The following is a 9,430-nucleotide window of genomic DNA, read 5'->3' on the forward strand; positions in this document are numbered from 1 at the left end:
GGTCTAACTTGCAAACTATTACATGCCAGTCTAGCCCATTGGGCATTAGTACTACAGGAATACAATTTAAAAATTATGTACATAAAAGGGAAAGATAATGTCATAGCGGACGCTTTATCACATCTACCAGTAGGCATGTTACAGCTAGGTGAAATGATCGAGCGAGCGTCAGAATCTAAAGTTTTGTTAATGACATCGCAACCATAGTGTTGCGAATATTTGCACCTGTGCAAGAACGTAGGACAGCTGCAAGATGAAGATCATACCTGGACGATAGTGCTTGTTGATTGTTTTGTGGGATTAAAGGGACCAGACTGCTACGGTCATCGGTCCCTTTTTCCAAATACTAAAAACAAACACAGAGAATAAAGATGAGTAACAGAATAGATCACAGACGACACAGAACAAGAGAGACTTAGAGAAAGACCAGACAAGACGAACTAAAATCACACAGAGTGTGGCGGTGGTTGGCCGTCCATAGAAACAAAAAAGGAAAAGCCAACCACCGAGAAACACATTAAAAACTCAGATTAAAATCGTAGGCCAATGGCCAGAATCAATACAGAAGAACATAACAAACACTCAGATTAAATGATAAAAAACCCCTGCCCGAATAAAACGTAAAACTAAGCCAGCCATAGCAGGGTCATCAGATAAAAGGGCAGGGAGCGTATCAGGCAGCGCAAATGTCTGCCTGACCACAGCTAAAAGGGAGCAGGCCAACAAAATGCGGGCCACCGTCAAAGCCGCCCCGCAGCGACATAGAGGAAGGTCCTCTCGCTACAGTAAATAAATGTGTGTCAGCTGGGAGTGGCCAATGCAGAGCCTGCAAAGGACTACTGAGTCCCTGCAAGTGGCTCGCAGGGATGACCGCCATGCAGTTCTCGTCTCCTTGACAGCATGGAGTTTATTACACGTGGTCAGTTCGCGCCATTCAACGTCCCAAAGCGCAAAAACTTTGCGGCGTAAGACTGCCCTCATATCAGTCTCTGGGAAGCCAATGTCCACATATGGTTTACTCATGGCCTCTTTCACCAAGCGGTCAACATGTTCATCGCCCGGGATACCGACATGACCGGGAGTCCACACAAAGACCACAGAGCGGCCGCAACAGGCAAGAGTATGCAGGGACTCCTGGATAGCCATCACGAGACGAGAACGAGGGAATCACTGGTCGAAAGATCGTAAACCGCTCAGGGAATCGCTACAGATCATGAAGGACTCACCTGAGCAGGAGCGGATATACTCTAGGGTACTAAAGATGGCGACCAGCTCAGCAGTGTAAATGCTGCAGCCAGCCAGCAATGAACGTTGTTCGGAATGTTCCCCTAGAGCTAGCGCATAACCAACATGACCAGCAACCATCGAGCTGTCAGTGTAAACGATGCCAGAGCCCTGATACGTTGCAAGGAGGCCAAGAAAGCGGCAGCGGAAGGCCTCCGGAGGGACTGAGTCCTTCGGGCCCTGTGCCAATTCCAGCTGAAGGCGAGGGCGTTGCACACACCACGGGGGTGAATGCAGAGGTGCCCTAAAAGGAGGCGGAAGAGATAGTCGCAAGCCCGGAGAGAAGCTCTCGGATGCGGACCGCGATCGTACGTCCAGCCCTGGGCCGACGTTCTGGAAGATGGACGTGTGACTGTGGGAATTGTAGACGATAGTTTGGATGCCCGGGCAAGGTAAAAACATGGGCAGCATAAGCAGCCAGTAAATGTTGGCGCCTCAATCGCAGTGGAGGGACACCTGCCTCCACAAGTATGCTGTGCACAGGGCTGGTGCAGAAGGCACCAGTGGCAAGTCGTATCCTGCTGTGTAGTATAGGGTCCAGCACTCGCAACGCAGATGGGGAAGCTGAGCCATAAGCCAGGTTCCCGTAATCCAGACAGGACTGGATTAACGCCTGGTAGAGCTGTAACAGGGTAGATTGGTCGGCGCCCCAGCTGGCGTGGCTGAAGCATATCAGAGCATTTAGGTGCCGCCAACACGTCTGTTTAAGCTGCCAAATATGAGGCAGCCAAGTCAACCGGGCGTCTAAAACTACACCCAAAAACCTGTGTGTCTCCACCACAGAAAGAAGTTCGCCGTCAAGATAAAGCCGCGGCTCCGTGTGAACAATGCGTCGCCGGCAGAAATGCATAACGCAGGTCTTGGCTGCTGAAAACTGGAACCCATGAGCTACAGCCCAAGACTGTGCCTTACAGATAGCGCCCTGTAGCTGACGTTCAGCAGCTGCAATGCCAATAGAGGTGTAGTAAAGGCAGAAGTCATCAGCATACAGTGATGCGGAGACAGAATTTCCCACCGCTGCAGAGAGCCCGTTTATTGCAATTAAAAACAGGCAGACACTGAGGACAGATCACTGTGGTATCCCGTTCTCCTGGACTCGGAAGGAACTATGGGAGGCCGCGACTTGCATGCGGAAGGTACGATACGACAGAAAAATGCGGATAAAGATCGGCAGAGGGCCCCGAAGACCCCATCCATGAAGCGTAGATAGGATGTGATGACGCCATGTCGTATCGTACGCCTTCCGCATGTCGAAAAAAAGAGCGACCAGGTGCTGACGGCGGGTAAAGGCAGTGCAGATGGCCGACTCCAGGCTCACCAGATTGTCGGCGGCGGAGCGGCCTTTACGGAACCCACCCTGAGATGGAGCCAGAAGGCCCCGTGACTCCAATACCCAGCTCAACTGCCGGCTCACCATCTGTTCAAGCAATTGCAAAGAACGTTGGTGAGGCTAATGGGATGGTAGCTGTCCACCTCCAAAGGGTTCTTCCCAGGTTTCAGAATGGGGATAACAATACTTTCCCGCTATTGCGACAGAAACTCACCCTCGACCCAAATGCGGTTGTAAAGGTCGGGAGCCGTCGCTGGCAGTCCACTGAAAGGTGTTTGAGCATCTGACAGTGGATGCTATCTGGCCCAGGAGCGGTGTCAGAACAAGCGGCGAGGGCACTGAGAAATTCCCACTCAATGAATGGAACATTGTAAGATTCAGGATGGTGGGTGCGAAAAGAAAGGCTCCGACGATCCATCCGCTTTTTAAAGGAGCGGAAGCCCAGTGGGTAATTGGAAGAAGCGAAACTCAGAGCAAAATGCTCTGCCAAGCTGTTGGCAATTTCGTCGGAGTCTGTACAAACTGCTCCATTCAGTGAGAGCGCAGGGACGCCGACAGCGGTTCGATAGCCATACAGGCGTCGGATCTTGACCCAGACCTGTGATGGAGAGACATGCAGGCCAATGGTGGACAGATACCGCTCCCAGCAGTCCTGCTTGCTTTGGCGGATAAGGCGGTGGGCCCGCGCATGCAGCTGTTTGAAGGTGATGAGGTGTTCAATGCAGGGATGTCGCTTGTGACGCTGGAGCGCCCACCGGCGATCTTTAATCGCTTCAGCGACCTCAGGCGACCACCAAGGCACAGCCCGCCGCCGAGGGGACCCAGAAGAACTGGGAATGGCAGATTCGGCGGCAGTAACGATGCCGGTGGTGACTGATTGAACCACCGCATCAATGTCATCACTAGAGAGAGGCTCAATAGTGGCTGTGGAGGAAAACAAGTCCCAGTCAGCCTTATTTATAGCCCACCTGCAAGGGCGCAGAGAAGACTGACGCTGTGGCCATGACAGAAATATCGGAAAGTGGTCACTACCACACAGGTCGTCATGCACTCTCCATTGGACAGACGGTAAGAGGCTAGGGCTGCAGATCCATAGGTCGATGGCGGAGTATGTGCCATGCGCCACGCTTAAGTGTGTGAAGGAACCATCATTTAAAAGCGAAAGATCGAGCTGTGCCAACAAATGGTCAATGGTGGTGCCTCAACCTGTCGCCACCGACCCACCCCACAGAGGGTTCTGGACGTTGAAGTCGCCCAGTTACAAGAAAGGTGGTGGCAATTGGGCTATCAGAGCAGCCAGGACATGCTGCGTGACAGCACCATCCGGTGGAAGGTAAAGACTGCAGACAGTAACAGCCTGTGGCGTCCACGCCCGAACAGCGACAGCCTCTAAAGCTGTGTGTAGAGGTACAGACTTGCTGTGAAGAGAGTGAAGGACATATATGCAGATGCCACCAGACACCCTTTCATAAGCTGCCCGGTCCTTATAATAACCCTGATAGCCACGAAGGGCGGGGGTTCGCATTGCTGGAAACCAAGTTTCCTGAATAGCAATGCAGAAGAAAGGGTGAAGGCTGATAAGTTGTCGGAGCTCAGCTAGATGGTGGAAGAAACCGCTGCAGTTCCACTGTAGGATGGTATTGTCAATGTCTGAGAATGGCGTGACGGGACTTGGAAGGCAGATTACGCCGTTGGGTCACCTGCTGCCTCCAATTTAGTACCGGTGCTAGCGCTATCCATGGCGTCTGAGGGACTGGCGAGATCGAGGTCGTCAGTGGACGCCAGAATCTCCACCTCTTCCTCAGACACAGAGCTTGTAGGAAGCGGTGAGACAGGTGCCACCACAATGGGTCTTCGGGACTTTCTTCTTTTTCTGCTTGTCGCGCTGTGCCTTCAGTGGTTCAGGCTTCATGGACTTCATTGGGTCAGTCTCAGGGACGGACGACGACCGTGAGGCCCTACGACCAGGGACTGGTGGTTGTTTCAGCCACTTGCAGGTGTCTGCTTTTCCACTGGTCAGAACTTGCGAAGGGAGGTCTTCAATGGACCCCTTCCTGGTGAGAGTAGTCGAAGAAGTCTTACGCTTCTCTGGCTGGGAAGGGGGAACGTGACTGGGCAGAGGATGCTGTCTGAATTAGAACTCAACCAGAGCGCATTTTAGACAAGCCCTCCACCTCCCCGAACTTGTCCTCTATATGCTCCACAAAAAACTGGGGCTTGGTGGACATAAAAGATTCACCATCGACTCGGGTACAGACTAGATACCGGGGTGAATAATCTGCACCGCCTTCTTTAGCCATACATTCCTCCCATGGAGTGGCCAGGGAGGGAAATGATCTCGGATCAAATTTCTTCCCATTGAGGTTAGACCTCGATCGCTTAGAGACTGCTGGTGGAGGCCCACCAGCGAGAGATGATGTACCACGCTTCATTGTGGGTCATCTGCCCTGATGCCACCCACTCTGACCAGGGGCTCTCCCTAAGGGCGCCACCCAGCCACAGCAAAGACCACCTGGCGGGACGGCCTTTGCCGGGAGTTCCGATGCCCCAGAGGGATAGGCATCTACTCCTCGGCATACGTGGGGAGGTAACAGCTCAGGCATCAGCAGTGCGATCCCTGTGTAGTCAGGGGGCTACCACCAAGAGGGTACATGACAATCCCACCACAACGGACTGACTACTGTGCTGGTTGTCAGGTGTTGAACATCCATTAATAAAGGGAGCAAAGATGGAAGTGCACAATGGAGGAACACACTGTAGCCTATGTGGCCGGAAGCTCAGTTTAAGTCCAACTCCATGACAAAACGAATATGCCAAATCTTAGGGCAAGATGGATATATAATGCACCACGTAAGGCGTCCTTCCCCAAATGGTACGCACTATCGGAAAAATTTGGAAATAAGAGTGGTCAAACCCCTTAGGGGAGCATCACAGTAAAGGCCGAAACAGTTGAGACTCCTTTTAGTCGCCTCTTACGACAGGCAGGAATACTGCGGGCCTATTCTTACCCCCGAACCCGCAGGGGGAGACGAAAGTGAAACGATCACTAATATTAGAGCAAGCTAACAGTGAAAATTCGCTGTATGAAGTGGAGAACAACATATTGTATCACACAAGTGACACCGCCTCAGATAACTGGTGTGTGTGTAATGCGTACAGATTCATACAAAATTTTATCTGGTACACGCATTAAGCATGGGGACATGTAGGAATGCAGAAGTGTTTAACAATAATACAAAGATATTGTTACATCCCGAATAGTAAACGTGTGGTCCAAAAGATATTACTAACGTGTGACATTTGTCAGAAAGCTAAAGCCAACAACAGAAGCAACAAAACAGAACTGCATCCAATTATTCCGATACAGCCACTTCAAATTGTGTCAATGGACATCGCAGGACCATTACCTATGGATCGCTGTGGAATGAAATATACACTCCTGGAAATGGAAAAAAGAACACATTGACACCGGTGTGTCAGACCCACCATACTTGCTCCGGACACTGCGAGAGGGCTGTACAAGCAATGATCACACGCACGGCACAGCGGACACACCAGGAACCGCGGTGTTGGCCGTCGAATGGCGCTAGCTGCGCAGCATTTGTGCACCGCCGCCGTCAGTGTCAGCCAGTTTGCCGTGGCATACGGAGCTCCATCGCAGTCTTTAACACTGGTAGCATGCCACGACAGCGTGGACGTGAACCGTATGTGCAGTTGACGGACTTTGAGCGAGGGCGTATAGTGGGCATGCGGGAGGCCGGGTGGACGTACCGCCGAATTGCTCAGCACGTGGGGCGTGAGGTCTCCACAGTACATCGATGTTGTCGCCAGTGGTCGGCGGAAGGTGCACGTGCCCGTCGACCTGGGACCGGACCGCAGCGACGCACGGATGCACGCCAAGACCGTAGGATCCTACGCAGTGCCGTAGGGGACCGCACCGCCACTTCCCAGCAAATTAGAGACACTGTTGCTCCTGGGGTATCGGCGAGGACCATTCGCAACCGTCTCCATGAAGCTGGGCTACGGTCCCGCACACCGTTAGGCCGTCTTCCACTCACGCCCCAACATCGTGCAGCCCGCCTCCAGTGGTGTTGCGACAGGCGTGAATGGAGGGACGAATGGAGACGTGTCGTCTTCAGCGATGAGAGTCGCTTCTGCCTTGGTGCCAATGATGGTCGTATGCGTGTTTGGCGCCGTGCAGGTGAGCGCCACAATCAGGACTGCATACGACCGAGGCACACAGGGCCAACACCCGGCATCATGGTGTGGGAAGCGATCTCCTACACTGGCCGTACACCACTGGTGATCGTCGAGGGGACACTGAACAGTGCACGGTACATCCAAACCGTCATCGAACCCATTGTTCCACCATTCCTAGACCGGCAAGGGAACTTGCTGTTCCAACAGGACAATGCACGTCCGCATGTATCCCGTGCCACCCAACGTGCTCTAGAAGGTGTAAGTCAACTACCCTGGCCAGCAAGATCTCCGGATCTGTCCCCCATTGAGCATGTTTGGGACTGGATGAAGCGTCGTCTCACGCGGTCTGCACGTCCAGCGCGAACGCTGGTCCAACTGAGGCGCCAGGTGGAAATGGCATGGCATGCTGTTCCACCGGACTACATCCAGCATCTCTACGATCGTCTGCATGGGCGAATAGCAGCCTGCATTGCTGCGAAAGGTGGATATACACTGTACTAGTGTCGACATTGTGCATGCTCTGTTGCCTGTGTCTATGTGCCTGTGGGTCTGTCAGTGTGATCATGTGATGTATCTGACCCCAGGAATGTGTCAATAAAGTTTCCCCTTCCTGGGACAATGAATTCACGGTGTTCTTATTTCAATTTCCAGGAGTGTATATTAGCTGTTTACGATAACTTTACTAAGTATGTGAAATTGTTTCCAATGAAAACCACTACTGCCAAACAGATGATACAACACATATCAAAAGAATTCATACCGAAAACAGGAAAACCACAAAACGTTCTAACAGACAATGCTAGATATTTCACTGGCCAATTGTGGAAGGAGTTTCTACGTGACCAAAACATAAAGCATATATTAGTTGCACATTTCCGCCCGAGACCTCAACAGATTTATCCGAACATATACTCATCAGCAACATACAAAGTGGCCGGAATTGTTATCCGTCTTTGAAAATATACACAACAATCTACCTCATCCAGCTACCGGATACACGCCCAATGAGTTATTACTTAGTACTGCAGAACTAAATGAATGGATCACGCCGCTACCAAAATTGCCGCGCACAGATAAAAGGCAAGAGGATAAAATACAGGACGCCATCAGCAACATGACAAGCTGCGCTAGTCAACGAAAGAGTCGATATGACAAGTCAATAAAACGGACAGTCCCATATCAGATAAACGACTTAGTTTTGATAAGAAACCATCCTAAGTCGTCACTCATAACAAAGAAGAACAAGAAATGACAAATGCTGTATAATGGACCTTTTACAATTATACAAATACCGCACGGTTGTAGCTACCTTATAGCTGATGTGATGAACGGGAAGATCAAGGGATTGTATCCCTATAAGGACTTAAAGAAATTTGTGGTACCTGACAATAGGACATGAATGGTTTACCGTATATTTGTGTAATATGTAGGTTTTGCACAGACTTCAATATATATTTTTGTGTAGTTGTAAGAATATGATGTTTTTTTTGTGCTTAGTATGTAAGATGTTTGGTCTTTATGTCAAGGAATAATTTACACATCAGCCTTCAAAAATTAGTAAAAAGAAGCTAAGGGACCATCAGTCCAATGATAGAATTTGTTTAGAAACATAATCAGTAAGTGTTGGATGTTTTTCATTGGTTATTAGAGTTAGTAACTATAAATTTTATTATGCTGTGTGATAAATGTTTATTTAAAGAATGCACTAAATATTCTAATCTGTCACATGAAAAATGAACAGAAAGGTGTATGCAAAAGACCGTGCACATACCATGTAACATCTGTGATGCTGTGCTTTGACCTTAAAAGAGAAAGTATAAGAATATAGCCTCAATATTTGAGATTAAATGAGAGCTCCACTTCAGAGCCTGTTTTTGACAGTTGCAAACCGTTTGTAGGATACGCGATTACGCTAACAGCTTATGGAGCAAGTACATGCGCAGCGGTCCTAATCCCCAAATGAATATACTCTATGACAAATTTATTAATGCTCAAATATAACAGTATTGCAAGTCAGGCCAGAATCCGTTGCATGTATGATGTAACACTTAATTGTATGCAATAACAGAACAAAAGTGCTTTTAATCTGTGAAATTTCATTGTAACATGTTGTGTAAACGAACAGACATCTGTGTCACTATGTGATATATAAAAAAAAAACAGTAATCATGTAATACAATTGTATCAAAGTCACGCTGTAAGCAATACTAACAGGAACTATAATAGTGTGTTGGCATTCGCGGAGGAAGTGTGAACTTTGAGAACTGTAATAGTGATCAACTTGGACAGTGAACACTTATGTGCTGTACAACTAAAAAAATGCGAGGTACAAACATTAACAACACATATCTGTGTGCAGTGACCGAAAACACAAAACTGTGATCAGTGTGTGTTCGAAACTGTACAGACAACATTTTTAGTTTGGACGCTACCTCCTGTGCGCCAACAATTAATATAACGCCATGGACCACGTAGTAGGACGTTACTGCAACGGCAACTACGGTGGAACGCCGTCAAACAAAAATTGTGAAACATAAATATTCCGTACGAAGTGATCACAACAGGGATGTGCAGTGCTTACTTCAGCATCATATCTACTGCATCATTCAGCACCAG

Source organism: Schistocerca serialis, chromosome 4, assembly GCF_023864345.2.
Source record: "Schistocerca serialis cubense isolate TAMUIC-IGC-003099 chromosome 4, iqSchSeri2.2, whole genome shotgun sequence".
NCBI classification, from domain to species: domain Eukaryota; kingdom Metazoa; phylum Arthropoda; class Insecta; order Orthoptera; family Acrididae; genus Schistocerca; species Schistocerca serialis.